At 39.8% G+C, this 18,095-nt stretch overlaps 1 protein-coding gene across 1 annotated transcript in view; it reads left to right on the top strand.

The window, feature by feature from the left end:
* The window catches only part of GLRX2 (glutaredoxin 2), a 375,306-nt gene that overhangs the window by 225,316 nt on the left and 131,895 nt on the right, over positions 1-18,095 (top strand). The gene's annotated exons all lie outside the window — the stretch shown is intronic.

Raw genomic sequence — 18,095 nt, 5'->3', positions numbered from 1 at the left:
GACACGGGCTGAAGAGGCCCCGCTGTATAATAAACTGCCAGAAAATGAGAGGCAATATGCCCTGTTCACTGATGGGTCCTGTCGCATCGTGGGAAAACATCGGAGGTGGAAGGCTGCTGTGTGGAGTCCTACACGACTAGTTGCAGAAACTGCTGAAGGAGAAGGTGAATCGAGTCAGTTTGCAGAGGTGAAAGCCATCCAGCTAGCATTAGATATTGCTGAAAGAGAGAAGTGGCCAGTGCTCTATCTCTATACTGACTCATGCATGGTGGCAAATGCCCTATGGGGGTGGCTACAGCAATGGAAGAAGGGCAACTGGCAACGCAGAGGTAAACCCATTTGGGCTGCCACACTGTGGCAAGATATCGCTGTTCGGATAGAGAAGCTAGTGGTAAAAGTACGTCATGTAGATGCTCATGTACCCAAGAGTCGGGCCACTGAAGAACATCAAAACAATCAGCAGGCAGATCAGGCCGCCAAGATTGAAGTGTCTCAGGTGGACCTGGACTGGCAACGTAGGGGTGAGCTATTTATGGCTCAGTGGGCCCACGATACCTCAGGCCATCAGGGGGGAGATGCAACATATAGATGGGCTCGAGATCGAGGGGTGGACTTGACCATGGACACTATCGCACAGGTCATCCATGAATGTGAAACATGTGCCGCAATTAAGCAAGCCAAGCGGCAAAAACCCCTGTCGCATGGGGGGCGATGGCTGAAATATAAACAGTGGGAGGCCTGGCAGATTGACTATATCACACTCCCACGAACACGCCAAGGCAAGTGCCATGTGCTTACAATGGTGGAAGCAACCACTGGATGGCTGGAAACATACCCTGTGTCCCATGCCACTGCCCAGAACACTATCCTGGGCCTTGAAGAGAAAATTTTATGGCAACACGGCACCCCAGAAAGAATCGAGTCGGACAACGGGACTCAATTCCGAAACAACCTCGTAGACACCTGGGCCAAAGAACACGGCATTGAGTGGGTATATCACATCCCTTATCACGCACCGGCCTCCGGAAAAATCGAACGATACAACGGACTGCTGAAAACTACATTGAGAGCGATGGGGGGTGGGACTTTCAAACATTGGGATACACATTTAACAAAAGCCACCTGGTTAGTTAATACTAGAGGATCCGCCAATCGGGCTGGCCCCGCCCAACCAAGACTTCCACATACTGTAGAAGGCGATAAAGTCCCTGTAGTGCGCATGAGGAGTATGTTAGGAAAGACAGTCTGGGTTAGTCCTCCCTCAAACAGAGGCAAACCCATTCAAGGGGTTGTTTTTGCTCAGGGACCTGGCTACACCTGGTGGGTGATGCAGAAGGATGGGGAAGTTTGATGTGTACCTCAGGGGGATTTGATTTTGGGAGAGAATAGCCAGTGAATTGGGCTGTATGACATTTAACTGCTAAATAACCTGCCAATGCATGTCATTGTATCTATAGTGTCTATATGCCATATCAAGGGTATTACTGTAAGAATTACCCAAATGACTGCGGGATGGACTTTGAAACTAAGCCAAGTACAACAGCGACAGAACTTGAACTGACACCCAGCAATTTCCTCAAGATCAACATCTTCGACCTGCAGACTAAGGGCGTGAGTTACACCAAATGTACTAGCCACAAGTTCCAGAGGCAGCATACAACAACCCACCATCTCACACCATCTCTCTTATCCTGAAGAACTGTTACAACAGATGGAGCCCCAAAGTCATGGACTAAATAAAATCAATGGACACATTAGAGGGATAGCCCATACACTAAAGGAATACCATTTGCGTGTGTGTGTGTGTGCGGGGGGGCGATGGGGACGGACGCAAGTCCATATACTTATATATATAAGACAAGGAAGTGGTAGGGGTCGATTGGAAAATGTAAGATCTGGGCATGATGTAGATGGTATAGAATAAGGGGTGGATAATGTCCTGGGTTCAGCTGGGATAGAGTTAATTTTTTTTTTTTTACAGGAACCTGGGAGGTGGGGGGCATAGCCGGGGCAGCTGACCTGAACTGGCCAAGGAGCTATTCCATACCATGTGACATCATGCTCAGTATATAAAGGGGGAGCGGGCCGGGGGGTGGGCTCTTCTTTTCGGTGGGGGAAGTGGCAGAGCATCGGGTCCCGGGTGGTGAGCAGTTGCACTGTGCATCACTCTTTTTGTATATTTTTCATTAGTACCGTTGTTGTTGTTGCAATTTCTTTGTGTTGTTCCAGTAAACTGCCTTTATCTCAACCCTCGAGGTTCCAGGTTTGTTTTTTTTCTCCTCTCCTCCGTCTTCCCCCCATCCCACCGGAGGGGGGCGGGAGGAGTGAGCGAGCGGCTGCGTGGTCCTTTGTTACCGGCTGGGCTGAAACCACGACAGTTGTGGGTTTAGCATTTTTTGTGTTTTGGTTGTGATTTTGAGGCTTTTGTTTTGTTTTTTTCTTAATGTACTCAGACTGCAGGGACACCAAAGCTTTGTCAGCCTTTAATTCCACAGAGGAATGCACATGAGAAACAGCTGTAACTTTAAAAGGTGTTTTCTGCTGTCTGTATGCCCCTTCTTTAGATTTCCCTTGAGAATACAGTATCAGAGGAAAAGCACTACAGTCCTGGACTGACAGCCCTAAGGATCAGGAGATTGAAGTTATCCCAAACAGGGAAAAACCTGTGTCAATACAGCAAGGCACAGCCCCCTCTCCAATCCCCTTCTTCAATTTGACATCAGCCTGAGACTTCAGTTGAGCTGTTTCCAGCTATCAGGATAGCAAAATATTTCTAAAGTTGGTTCTGGGTACTCATGTTAGGATACCATACAGAGTCTGACACTTCTTGAGAAAAATGGGTCACATCACATCACATCACTAGTCTCTGGCAGAAATCATATTTAAAACATATGTTGCTACCATAAAGTGCTGGTTTTATTTTAGGAAGAGATGACTCTGAAGCAGTCCACATTGCACAAAGAACTACCAATATTGCCATATTGCCAGATTTGGTTCTGAAAGCTGCATTTTACTTGTGAAGGAAAAACTGTTTTGAATTTCCTAAATGAAGTACAATAGCACTAACTGCTGCTATCTTAAATGATGACTGCTAGATGCTATTACTATAAAACCATGAACTACTTCCAGCACAAAAGCTGTCATGGTTTAACCCCAACCAGCAACTAAGCACCACGCAGCCACTCACTCACTCCCCCACCACCCAGTGGGATGGGGGAGAAAATCGGGAAGAGAAGTAAAACTCATGGGTTGAGATAAGAACGGTTTAATAGAAGAGAAAAGAAGGAACTAATAATGATAATGATAACACTAATAAAATGAAAACAGTAGTAATAAAAGGATTGGAACGTACAAATGATGTGCAGGGCAATTGCTCACCACCCGCTGACCAACACCCAGCTAGTCCCCTGAGCAGCGATTCCCCCCGCCCCCGCCCCCACTCCCCCCAGTTTATATACTAGATGTGATGTCACATGGTATGGAATACCCCGTTGGCCAGTTTGGGTCAGGTGCCCTGGCTGTGTCCTGTGCCAACTTCTTGTGCCCCTCCAGCTTTCTCGCTGGCTGGGCATGAGAAGCTGAAAAAGCCTTTAGACTAAACACTACTGAGCAACAACTGAAAACATCAGTGTTATCAACATTCTTTGCATACTGAACTCAATACTTAGCACTGTACCAGCTACTAGGAAGACAGTTAACTCTATCCCAGCCAAAACCAGGACAAAAGCTCATTTACCTCATCAATCTGCTGCAACCCATCTTTGACCTTAGCTGCCAGTGAAGCTCTGTCATCTCTATTCAGATGCAAACTTCCCCTGATCTGAGTAATAAGATAGAAATCACCCTGGGGAAGGGGGAGACCCAGCAAGAAAATATCTTCCTGGTTACAAAACAACAAAAACATCTCCCCCAGAAAAGTCAGTGAAGTACTTTATTCTTGCAATTAGATATTATTAAAGAACTCCTGTGTCATTCTTTAGCTTTGAAATGGCCCTTCCAGATGTTACACATCTCAGTCACATATTTCTATATCTGTCCTGCCTCCTTTCACTTGCTCAGTGATTGTGCAACACAGATGCACAGAATAACCAGAAGCAGGCTTCAGGGTCCAAAGAAAGAAAAACTGTTGGAGCTGAGAGCTTTTAGCACCTGCATTTATCAAATGTTTTGATGAATTTGACTTCCACTCCTTTTCTAAAGTCTCTATTCTAACAGAATATTTAGGAAAGGAAAAAAATTTTACAGAGAAATAAAACACTGCAGTCTTCTACTCTATTCTTATTCATGGAAATCTTCTTTCACACATGATGCTGCTGTATCAGTAAAATACAGCAGATTGTGTGGGCATGTCCTTCAATAATTTGGAGATAAAAATAATGGAGCAATTACAAGGTAACGTATACACCTTAAAAGAAAACCTTAAAGAACCCCGATGCTCAAAATTAATGGCTAATAATATTTAATATCATGGTTGCCTCTAAAGTATAGCACACATCAAGACCATACCACTTTACAAAGTCCTCACTCTGGTCAGATATAATTGACAGTTTTCTAAGTATGATTACGTCCTCTGATCTGTGCTACAATTTCTTTATTAGATCTTGGTTGTTTATCTGCACTATGATTACTACAGAATTCTAGACCACTAGAAGTTTCTTGACTGCTGCTTTTGAACAATTAGAAATATATAACAAAACACTTCTGCAAAGCTCAGGGAAGAAACTTTTAAATATTATATACAAAGACATTAGACTGTTAATTAATGCCAATATATTGATGACATCTGGAAACACTGTTTGGAAAAACAGCACACCTGCTTTTCACCTCTAACGCTTCTACTTTAAGAACTAAAAAAAAAAATCATATAATGTACCGGCTCTAACCCAAAAGCTAATGCCCAAAATCAAAACCAGTGTCCCATGATAAACCACTCTCTAGCTGATAATGTGCTCTGAAAAGCCAGATAATGGCCCCTTCATTTGCAATGGGTACATACCTCACGCCACCTTCCCACACAGGAATTAATTTCTTCATTTTGATCCATTGCATTTCCCTATAAAGAGAACAGATTGTCTTTATCAAATGAGTGAACTCTGGAACTGGTTCAACATCTGGTGCAAGATATTTTCAGCAACTGTTATTTTTAACACGTATGAACTTCTTCTACTAAATTTCCTTCTAGCATTGTCCAAATAAACCTGTCTGATTATGTAAATGTTTCATATGTTCTGCTTTTTCTTTTTTTGAGCTATTTTGATAGCAGATGACGTTCTTGTGACAGTTACAGCAGATTGTATTTTCTGGTACAGTAAAGCAAATCTCTCCAAACTTTTTCTGTACAGTAAAGCAAACCACTCTAAAAATCATTTCATTTTAAGACTAAAACACACTATGATGATCACCCAGCTTCCCACAGAACAAATCAGAGAATTTAATCTTGTAATTCCTCCAACCCATCTCTGAAACTCGTTATTCCATGCGCATCTTGAAGAATCTCAGTCTCTAATAAGCAACCATCTAGCGTTTTTCTTTTGACTTTGAGTAGTAGTTGACATATCCATTTATACCATGGATCATTGCAAGCAAGAATCTTACACCCTCATATTTATTGGACAGGCCATCTTGGTGTACTTCATACAAACAAGAGTTGAAGGACTGCTCTGCCAAGAATTGAATCAGTCCTTGGTGCCTCAACAATAGCAGAAAGCCTCATGAAAGCATTGAGTTTATCCTGAATAGTTCCTTTTATGTTGGGAATGGGGATGCTTCTCAGGAGATTCATGACCTTGCCTGGGTTCAGAGGGAACATGCCACAAAGACAAGAGGAGGTTCCCTTTGGCAGCCTTGTTGCAGGCCAGCAAAACCTGCTGTGCACTTGAAACAGGCTTGTGACATGGCCATAGTTTTAGCTTTATCAGCTAGCAACAGCGACAGTTGTCTGAAAGAACTATTTCTGTAAGAGAAAGCCTTCCTGACCTCCCCTGTATGAAGAACTAAGCATCAAAGACATACTCTGTGGAAAAGAAGGCAAATTAATTTCTTGAGTAATCAGGAGAAGCAGAGGGACATCAAAGCACAAAAAACCACCCATATTTTGTATGAAGATATTTCATCAGAAGGGATTAAATCGCCTCCAATACCTTGTTAGAGGCAATAGCTGTGGGGAGAGACATCATTACAGAAAAGTGCAACAGCAAGGTAAACAAGTAAGTTACCAGTGGTAAAATGAAGGCCTGACAAGTATAATCATATTGACTTCCCTCACAAGACAGGCTTGGTAGAGGTATCTTTACTGTTAACCTTCTCAGGAACTGTAAAGCAATAAGGTGAAAAAACAGATGCTTCCTGAAATTGGTAGGCTGATATGTAAAAGAGCTCTGTTAAATTTCACTTGGCATACAAGGGAAAATTTTGAGATCTCTAAACTTTATTACTCCAAAACATTCATTACTCAGTTCCAGTAATAAGAAATGCTGAAAACCTGGTTCACTTCGTGAGGTACACGCATCTCAGAGATATTTTTACTGTTAGTGAAAAGCAACTTTATTGATGAGGAGAAATAACACTGAGAAAAAGGATTGATTCTATGAGACGAAACACAGAGAGACGAGATCAGTGAGACTTCAAGACCTCTGTGAGATTTGGGAGCAAAAAAAAAGATCTCAGAGTGTTCATAAGATGCATAAAACTATCTGGATAACAGGTTTTTGCCTTGTGTTTCACTGTTGTGGTTTAATCCCAGCCAGCAACTAAGCACCACGCAGCCGCTCACTCACTCCCCCCCCACCCAGTGGGATGCAGGAGAAAATAGGGAAAAGAAGTAAAACTCATGGGTTGAGATAAGAACGGTTTAATAGAACAGAAAAGAAGAAACTAATAATGATAACACTAATGAAATAACAGCAGCAATAATAAAAAGATTGGAAGGTATAAATGATGCGCAGTGCAATTGCTCACCACCCGCCGACTGACACCCAGCTAGTCCCCAAGCGGCAATCCCCCGCCCCCACTGCCCCCAGTTCCTAAACTAGATGGGACATCACATGGTATGGAATACCCTGTTGGCCAGTTTGGGGCAGGTGCCTTGGCTGTCTCCTGTGCCAACTTCTTGTGCCCCTCCAGCTTTCTCGCTGGCTGGGCAGAAGAAGCTGAAAAATCCTTTAGACTTTAGACTAAACACTACTGAGCAACAACTGAAAACATCAGTGTTATCCACATTCTTTGCATACTGAACTCAATACTTAGCACTGTATCAGCTACTAGGAAGGCAGTTAACTCTATCCCAGCTGAAACCAGGACACTCACCCTAACCATTGAAGACAGCTCCTGTCTTGCATCAGTAAATATATTCAGCTGGAGGGGAAGAAGGCACATACCCTAAGTTAAACTAGGAGATAGCAGGAAGAGACTACTGACTACCAGGCTTCAGATTTAAAAGAAAAAAAAAAAAAAAAAAAAAATCTGATTACCCCATTACCCTGTTAGAGACAAACAGAAGTCTCTCAGAATAACATGAAACCTGAAAAAAATATCCTCACAATAGTAGAATCTCCCACTTATGAATAAGCATAGACTGACTCAACTCATTCACCAGTGTTTAGGAGATCAAGGAGGTAAACTGATAGGCAGACAGGTCTAATTCTTTGTGCATGAGTCTCAGAGCTCAGCTACTTTCTGACAGAGGGAAAAATTTCAGGCCAATTTGTTTGGATTTCACCTGAAAATCTCCAAACTCTGAAAAGCCCTGCACACTGTTGATTGCTGCAGTGAGGTTTCTAAATTCAATTCCCATCCCAGAACAGATGCAGCCATGGAAATAGATTTGGATAAGGAATGGTGGTGAAAAGATGCCAGCTCTATAGGTGTCCCACCACTGTGACAAGAAGCATCTAACAGTCTGAACAGTAGCCAGTAAGGAACAAGGCACTTCAGACAGATCACCCTTTCAATTAATATCAACATTGTGCATGTCAAGGCTTACGACTGGTTGGGAGCTAGGAAGGACTTGCAAACAAGGGGAGCAGTGTGACACCAAATAAAAAAAAAGCTAAGACACTGAATGGGAGTGAAAAGTTACTGGGGAGTATTTGAAGCCAAGGATTTCAAAGGGCCTGCCCTGCTTCTTTGCTATCCCTTTTCAGTCAAAATGGCCAGGCAGCTATGGAAACAGGATTACCCCGTTCCTACTACAGTGGGCCACTAGAACAGCTGGGAGTATGGTGAAGAACCTTAGACTCTGGCAGTGTGGCCTCCTGGCTGTCTCACCAGCATGTTCAATACTACACTGCACACACAGGTCCACAACACATGTATATGTATGAAGGTTTCCGCTTCAACAGATCTCTGCAGTTTGTAGGTCTACTTTTAAGCAAAAGAAGTTATTTCATCTTGAATTGATATACACGGATTGGGATGGAAAGATGGGAAGACAAAAAAATCTTTTAACTCTTTGTTTCATCTAACCATTCACCCCTCCAATCTTTCTTTTCACCTCAATTCTCTAGATTCAACCCTGATCACAACTAGCTTCATTTTCCCACCAGGTACCATCCCCCCCCGCCCCAGTATGTTATTCATTAAAAAGCATTCAGCATTAATCTGGACTTCAAGTTAAAAAGTTGACTTGACTTCACTTCTGTGCCCAGTCTATTGGTCATGCAGAAAGAGTTATTTTTCCTGTGAATATAAATACATTAAGGTTTGTGAAGGACATTTACATCTCCCCAAAACTAGTGCCAGTAGCACACCAATTTGCAGTAATACCTGGTTCAGTTCTATCATTTTTGTGAGAAATTATCATTTCAGTCTATTAGTGGTTACGAAAATAAATGAGGGTTGATTATATTGGAAGTTGCCTACCTAAATCATCTTGGCAACTCTGAAAACACATGAAATTTCTATAAAAAGCTTGTTTAAAATGGGTTTTCATGGTATGGTTTTGGTTTCCACATACAAAAATGTACCACACTGGTTTGAGGGTAGGTTTACAGAAACATCAATTTAGACAAGACTAGAAACACTGTGATTACTCTTAAAATGTCTGGATATCAATTGAAAAAACCCTGTGGTTGTCTCAATAATGGAGGGAAAAAAAAAATCACATCTAACACTTGAAGAAAGGCAGCAGTACATTTTTCCACAATTACGGGTACAGGCTTGTATATGAAGTACCTTACAAAAAGTAACTTTCTCAATCTAGATCTGAAAAAAATACAAAGCAACTTTTGTAAGTGCTTTTCTGCTTAAGCTGAGATAGGTGTGAATTAAGCAATGCTACTGACTGGCAGGGGAAACAATCAGCAAATAACCTTGATTGTTAATATTTACATAGGAAAATCATCCTGGCCATTATTAGAAGATTGCTCAGAACAACATTTAAATAATGCCATCTTCTGCTAATTATAAACTGACTGATTAAACTGAGGAGACAACTGAAATGCAGTAACAGGTGTGAAGGCCAAAACTTACCGCTTTCCTCTGCGTCCCAGAGCCTCTTGCTCCCCCAGCCAGGTACCTCACTGACATGGCGAAAGGAGAGAGAGAGGAAAATAACTTTGGTTTTGTTAAAACTGCCGGGAGGGCAGCAGGATTGGTAGCCTGTGAGCAGGGACAAACCAGGCATGAGGCCGGGAGGGTCAGGCAGGCCTCTGGGCAACAGCCTGGGCTGGGCTGCACCTCCTGGGCAGGGCCTGAGGCAGGGGCCTCCTGAGGCAGGGAAAGGGGTGCCACCTGAGGCCCTCCAGGCCCTGACACGAAGCAGTTGATCTGCTGCTGCTATTAGCATGTGAGGGAGTCAGTCTTGCTTTGGAGCAGTGGTTATTGTTCATTGTCCCTGAAAAGCACCAGTAAGTCTATTGTCATGGAAGCCCTCTACTCAGTAAGGAACATCTAACTTTAAGCACTTCTATTTGAAGTCAGATACATGATTAACTGGGTCCTAACATTGAACAACACATTGCACATCTCTACCAGACAGAAGAACGATCAGTAGCCTTGAAACACCATGAGATAGTAAGGAGACAACTCGGGAGATTTATGGGTTCATGGAAAAGTCTGGGTCTTTGAAGATCTCCAGTCCAACCTGCTCTTAAAAGTAGGGCCATAGACTAGGTTATGCAGAGCCCACTTAAGGCAAATCTTGAGTACTTCCAGTGAGGAAATAAGTTTCCATGACTTTGTGGGCCAATGATTCCTATGCTGAATTGCTCTAATTTTTTGGGGGGGCTTTTTGCTTTTCTTTTGTCCAGTTTCCCCTGAAGCAGCTTGTCCTTGTTGCCTCTTGTCCTGTCACCATGCATCCTTGTGAAGAAAGAACCACTGCCTCCTCTACAGCTACTTTTTAGGTACTGGAAAACACAGTAGATCTTCACTGAGCCTTCAAAAAACCCCCATGTTAATTTCTCTTCCAGTGATGAAATAAACGACATTGAGGTCAGTCAACACAGGAGAAACATACTACATAAACAAAAGAAAAAAACCAAACAAAAACCCCCAAGCAAATTGCATTCTTCTTAAAAAAAATCTAGTGCTCATAAAATATATCCATACCCCTGAAAAGTGAAAATAAACTGTTTACATTGAACCCATCTAAATACAACCTCTATTTTAAAAATAATGTTTTATGCAACAGAAGTCACCAAAAAGACTAGTTAGCAGGGCTTACATCAGCCACAAAGTGAACCCCACCACTGCAGGATCAAACTCAAGATGAAGGCTACTAGATGAATACAAGTTTTAGGCTAAGACTGCAAGCCTTTCACTTACCCTGAAGGCTTATAAGATCCTTCCACAGCAACTGAATTAGCAGTAGCAAGAGCCTAAGTTTCATGGATTTGTTTTATGAAATGTATGTTGGCCACTCTTGACCATCTTATGCAGAATCTTGAGTGAGCTTCAAATGGTGCATCTACATTGGTGCTGCAGTTTGGATGAGGAACATGTTCCCACAGAAAACCTGAACGCTCCCCACTTAGTTTGCTTGTGCTCTCTGTTGTTGCACGCTACATAGACTTTCCACATCTAATTTAGTTAGGTAAATTTAATACTGGAAATACTTGACCTAGAATCATTAATTTTCTTTGTGCTCTTTTGCAAGAGTAATACTTAAAAAGACATCTGTGGAAAATTATAGGAAAATTGTATTAGCTCTGGATGATACAAATAATGATATTAGGGTTTGCACTTTATCTTGTAACTTTCGTAAATCAGGTTTATCATTCTGTTGAAAGATGCACATATTACTTCACATAATTGGAGTTAAAAGGGGTGTAACAGGAAGGCAGAAGGTAATAGCACAGAATTTCTTTGGAAAATGCACAAGACATGCCATTTAGAAGCATAAGTCAACAGCAATCATTCATACTCTCCAGCAGGCAGCAAGCAGAATTTTTGCCTTTCAGGCATATATACGATATATTTGGGCTTGCTACCTTCATGGGAAGGCAAAGAAGTTATCAAACACTAGTGTCATTGGGTAGAAACAATGAATTTCTAGAAAATTTTAAGGTTCAAACTAAACCATCTCAAAATCAGTACTTTACACTATCATTTATATCAATCATGTTATGCCATTGCTGATGCAAAATGAATCTGGCCCTATGCAAGCAGATGTTTTCTCAGAGACATGGGTGTGGACTTACAGCTTTTTCCTAACTTTAAAATACTTCATAAAATTTTTTTACACTGGGATCAGTTTCCAATAGCAGAAAAAATGTTGGGTTTAGCAGTTATTAGCTACCTACTCAGCTGATGTAAAAGCTATGTCAATTTACCTCATGACCTAAATTAGGGTTTTGCAGGGTCAGCTAGCTTACCCAGGGAGAAAGATGCAATAGTTAGCTGAGTCAGGCGACTACTTCAATTAAGATCATTTCAGTTGCACATTCTAACAAAGGAAATGGCATGATGAAGAAGTTGTATCATTTTTTTTTAGCATGTAAATCTTAACATGAAAGTTCCCACATAGACTTTCTGACATTTGAGATAATAAACTACATATCACTTCTCTAATCTCTAGAGCCTAAAACCACGGTAAAATAAACAAAAAGTTAAGCTAAGATAAATCATGATTGCCTGTAGCAGCTGTAGAAATATCACACCTTTGATGGTCCTGAACCTCCTCACCTTATCATTTTATGACACAGCGGAACTCCCATTTCTCTGTCTTGTTGCTAAAAGCTTCAAGGTTATCGCTGGTTTCTGAGGAGTCTTTTAGTCTGCAGACAATGCTATACACTGCATTGCTAAGTGTGGTATGGAACATTAAGAGTTGCATTAAAGAAAACCAGACATTATGTCTGAAATACTGAGATATAACTTCATCTTGTGTTTTACTACTATAAAAAAATATTTGACATGGATATGATATGGTCAATGACTGTTTACAAGGCTAGCAATACAGTACTGATCAGCTGAATTATTTTTACAGAAATAAAAAGTGGGCAAGTACTGCAATACAGTAGGAAAATGGGAGACTGGAAAACCACTGGCAGTAAATGCTGTGAAAGAACCAATGGACAGGATGTAAGAAAACTTTGCTACAGGTTGAGATACTGTGGCAATGATGACTTAGCATGCATTTGCACTGTTGTGCCCCCAAAATCCCATTATTAAGCAGTGGCCACAATCCACTTATTTTTCCATTTTTCTATTATGTATCTCTTCCCAGATACACTACCACCTGCAATGGACATTATTTCCTGTTGCAAGAGATACTGTATACTTAAGGAGCTAAAAATTAGAAAATATTAACACCCACCCCCTCCCCTGATGTGACTGGTAACACATCTGAAGGCATTAATGCCAGGAATAACAGTATAAATCATGATTTCAGAACAGAAGAGAAACACATTAAAGAATGCGTTGCACGATATGATGCACAAAGAACTGTTGGGCTAGCAATGGCAATACCGTTTTGACTTGCAGACTGTGTGAAACATGAGAATGTTTTGAAGATACCTGTGTGACATTTCAGGACCATCTCGTATTAAATGGATAAATCCCTGACATATTCAATACACTCAGCAGATTTTTGGCAGATTTTGTTCTGCTAAAGTTCTCAAATGCTATTTCTTGCTTTCAGGAAGGGCTAGAGAACACAGCCTTCTTCAGTCTGCATCGTCTCCTGAGAGGCACATTATTAAATGCAGAGTTCTCCTTAGCCATAATTTCTTACGTAGCTTAGTTACCATATTGATTATTGTCTCATGTTGTATGGCCAAATGTCAAATTTGTTCTGAAAAAAATTGCAACATATGGAGAGCACTGCACTTTAATTTTGATACATTACAGAAGTAATGATGTAAAAAATTACAACGTGCATCATGAGGGATGCAAATTTCTTCTCAGTGGAATAGTAATGTGAACGTACATGCATATAACCACAAAACTAACTGTAATTTTGTACTTAATTAATTTTGTACTTACAAGATCATCCAGCTGCCTTGATATGTGGGGGAAAGAAAAGGCTAGTTGAACAGACCAACAGATACAAACCAAAGCCAGAAAAAAACAAGATTGAAACTGAAAATTAATCAAAGTCAAGAGAGACTTTATATCAAGTGAATTTGTGGATCATTCAGTTTGATAAAGCTAAAACAAGATTATGGGGAAAGAAATTTGGGTCATTAATCCGCCGAACACAAAAATAAATTCATTCTACACAGACTTCACAATGAATTGTTGTAAACTTATTTCAGTTTAGCAATCTCACTTTTGGAAGCTCTTCTCTGTTTGGGTTTGGATTTTTTGGTTTTGCTTTTTTTTTTTTCCTCTCATCTTTAATCCCATTATTCCCCTTTTAGCAACTTTTCAGCAACCAGACTAATTACTTCCATCATGCATAAAACAGAGGCTTTTTCATAAAAGTTTTATTACAGAATAAAAAGATCTCCTCTCTCCAGTGGAACCTGCCATCTAAGTTTCACACAAGATGTAAAAATGAATTTAAACAGTTAGGTCAATGAACAGCTGAAAATACCTGCCATACAAAGTGGCTATACATGACATTCTGAAGTAATTAAATTAATCTTCCACTCTAACACCTGTGTTATTCACAGGATCTTCAGCAGTGATATTTGTCATAAGAACAAGTGGAGCACTGCTAAGTAATTTTACTCACTTTGGGTTGTATCTTTTTAAAACCCACAGACATACCTTCAGTAGCACGTTAGCATCAATAAAATCATGACAGCCGTTCTCAAGACTACCAGAACGAAGAACGCCTGGTTAGACAACCAAAACAAGCTCCACAATAGGGGATTTGGATATGTAAAAGATCACCTCCTTCCCCACTGCAGTGACCCTGAGTAGGAATGCTTGAATTGAGGAAGGGGTCAGCAGAGATGTCCCACAGAGAGACAGATGGTGACGTACCATTCAGTTACACTACCTTTTCTACAACCATCTGAACTTTTTTTAAGGGCATGCTGCAAAATTTATCGATAACTCACAGCCCTAGAAAACAATCAAATCCACGTTTTCTGCTCTTGGGATTAGTATTAGTTGCTGTGGTCACCTCACAATTCTTATGAAATTATAAATAGCTCTACTACAAGTGTTTAACAGCATCTGAAAAACAAGTATCAATTTTTTATTTTCTTCACTGCTCATAATTTCGTTACGTTAGATCTGTCTCTCACAAAATCAATAATAAAGAAAACTAGTGTGGTGCTCCTCAAATCGTTTGCCAGCTGCCAAACAAAGGCTGTCAGGTAATTAAGTATTTAGATTTCATTCGGTCTCAGGTTAAGATTGACTCAACTCTGTGGAGCTTAGGATAATCATTCACCATTCTGCTCCTAATACTTATCTGCAGTAACAGGGAGAAATCTACAGTTAAAGATCCTTGGAGAATAACTAGAGACATAATTAAGGAAATAATAACTAGTATGCCTTCAATATTTTTATGTTCAAAACCTCAAAGCTTCATTACTACAGGACAAAACTAAACTAGAAAGAAGCATGATGAAGTAGTATTCAGTAGGTCATACTTGCTTTTTTTTTTTATTATTTTTTTTTTTAAAGTTTGTAACCAACTCTTTGATACATAATAGGGAGGAGCTTGTGCTTTTTGTGCTTCCACTGCCCTGTTTTGCACTGATGAAGATGGGGCAGAGGAAAAAATTCATGGATGTGTGCTGAGGTGAGGTCCTCAGAAAGCTTGCAGGTTTGGGAACAGTCCCAGTTTGGGAGACACAAGCAGAAAGAATAAGTCAGAGAAAAAGATGAGGGTCTCGACAGGTCTTCTGGATAGGATTTCAAGAGGGCAGGAGCAAGTGAAATATTAGAAGCAGTTTCTTTAAGGTATTTTTTACGTCCTATTTCACTGATAAAAATCCATTTAGTATTATGGAACTACAGGGTTGGTCTTGAATGGTAGGAACAAGAGAAACATGCTTTTTTTTGTTTCTTCTTTCACAGCCAAGTTGACTATTGCATTCAGGAAGACATCCCACCTCTGAAAGTCCTCAAGATACTTCTGCTAAGAATTTTCAAAAGTTGGACTTGAGCTGATACTAAACCATTAACTTGGTAAAAACATCAATAATACAGTCCAGATCTTAAATAATAGGTCAAATGGCAAGACACATAAAAAAATTTAAGATTTATGGCAACAGTCGTTAAACACAAGTTTTGACAGTTATGTGAGAGTTTAAAGGTTTAACTTCATGAGAAGTTTGTCGTCTTTCATTCAACAGTGGCTGTCCCCATCAGATTCTTACAAGACTTCATTTTAACTTGAACCTTCAAAACCACTGTTAAAATTTGGGTCCACTGATGCAGGCCAGAATTTATAATCTACAAACTCATTCAACCAAACCTTCCAGCAACTGCAGCTAAAGATTTACCTCTGACAGCTTTCTGTGATACATACAGGAACCTTGTGAAGCAAGTAACCGTTTTTTCTGAATTTTAAATAAATCTGAGCAAAAGAAGTTACAGATACAAATGAAAACCATAAACCAAGATATTTTTCTTACATTTTTATGTACCACCTCATATCTTTCAGTTTTACATGTGAACTAGTCTCTGCAATAAAGTTTCAAACATTTGAGATTGTTCTTTGCATTCTTATTAGAAAATTATAAAATTTTTGTTTAAAGAAAAATTAACAGAGTAAATCAGTCTGGATGCATGGCCTGTCACTGTGTACTACCTACCAATGAATTTTGCTTGATTAAATCTCATTATTCTCAAACTTGCCCTCTATAATAGCATCACCACTGAGAAGAATGATCTACAGACAAGTCAATGACAGCTGAACAATGGACTTGATGTTACCCACTGGATCATAGTTCCATTAAGAAACTGTTTTTATCTTTGTCAAGTGCATGAGCTCCACTTCAGCAACTTCATACTTAAAATGATCTGTTTTCAATCACTGCCTCAGAATCATTGTATCATGTTAACAGTCTTAGCATTACACAAAAACTACGCGGTTGCTCCTGACGTACGTAGGTGTTCAGAAAACGAAAGCAAAACTGCCATCTTTCAAAAAAAATCAGTTAAGTAACAAATGAGCAACCCCGAATATGACATTCGGAGATTCCAGTTTGTGGTACATTTTTGTACACACTAGTTGAACTGTAACCTACTTGGCCAACAGTTTCTTCAGACAGGGATTTTAATTTTTCATGAACACATTGCTCTAATAAAGTACTTGGCATTAGTTATGGCTTTTGAATTAAAATGCATTCATGACATTAAATTTTAAAATCCCTAAGCCATTAATTTTGACCAGCTTTTTTCTTTTTTTCATATTGTGTTTGCAAGAATTAGCAACTAAGTGCATATTTCACCAGCAAAAGAATGAAAGCTGTACTAATAAAACTTAAGTTTTGCAGGTCCCTGCAGAGAATGGTAATATTTTATACACTGTATATCAAATGAAAGCCAAAACCAAATTTGCTCTTCTGATAAAGGCTTATCTGCCAAATATCACATAATTGTTCAACTTACGATCAAGGGCAACTTAACACATAATCTGCTATCTACATTTTCTTCTGTATTCAGAAATAAAAAGGTTTACACCATTGCAGAACAGTTCTATAAATTGTCTAGCTTAAGCACTTACTTTAGTACCTATTTGTGAAATTATCTTGCTTCAAAAATTTCCAGGTAATAACTAAATAGCTGAGCTTACTCAATTGAGGATGCTGATCTGCAATTTCTTCAGGTATGCAAGTCCCTGCAGTTGCCCTACTTTACCTTACAAAAAATGCCCCCTTTGTCTGCTTTATTCAGGGTAGCATTCAGAAAGCTCAGATAGTATAAATCACATGTATTTTAGTTTTTAATATAAAATCATTACTTCAGATATATCTACTGGCCCCTATAACCTTGCTACTAAAAGAGATAATCACCTGCTGACAGTATGGGAGCCCAATAGCAGACTTCAAACCAGTTTTCATCTTGTTTTATCGTGTTTCATCTTGTTCATCTTGTACTTATGAAACAGCGTAGAGTTATGACACTTAAGATGTTTAATAGAAACAGCCAGTTTGATATCCAATTCCCATGCTGCTATCATTCTACTGTTCAATAAACTACAGTCAGTAGTAGCTCAGTTTTAGTTATACATTTTGAGTACAATTTACACACTTCATACACCTCTAAGTAGTGCGTCAAATTTGCTCAACAATAAGAATGCAGCTCACTACAACAGATGTCTGATCCTCCACCTTCCCCAGTTCTTAGTACTGGTTTCCTTTACTACTCTACATTAACTTGTAGATAAATTAAGCATAAGTGTCTAAAATTCCAGCTGTTTTGCAAAATGCTGCTGTAAGGCTAAATTTTTAAGTCCAAGTAGTTTCATAATCTGTGTGCAGTTATTTATGAAGGCAGCAGGAATGCTATTCTGACAACGTAATTAAACTTGCAATAATGTCAGCAGGAATCTGATTGCAAAATGGCTCATTTTATAAACATCACTACTTTTATGACTGACAAAAATATGCACGATCAGGTGCCAGCTCCTTCACAAACACGTATTTTATAACTTGTGTCGTAAATTACTTGCAAGTACAAATTCTAAGATATTAAAGGTCTATGCTCAATCCCTAAAAAATGGCACAGTTCAACACAAAGATTTC

The sequence above is a fragment of the Haliaeetus albicilla genome, chromosome 8 (assembly GCF_947461875.1).
Source record: "Haliaeetus albicilla chromosome 8, bHalAlb1.1, whole genome shotgun sequence".
Classification (NCBI taxonomy): Eukaryota; Metazoa; Chordata; class Aves; order Accipitriformes; family Accipitridae; genus Haliaeetus; species Haliaeetus albicilla.
The sequence above is the reverse complement of the archived record's forward strand: the minus strand, read 5'-3'. Positions and strand labels throughout refer to the sequence as shown.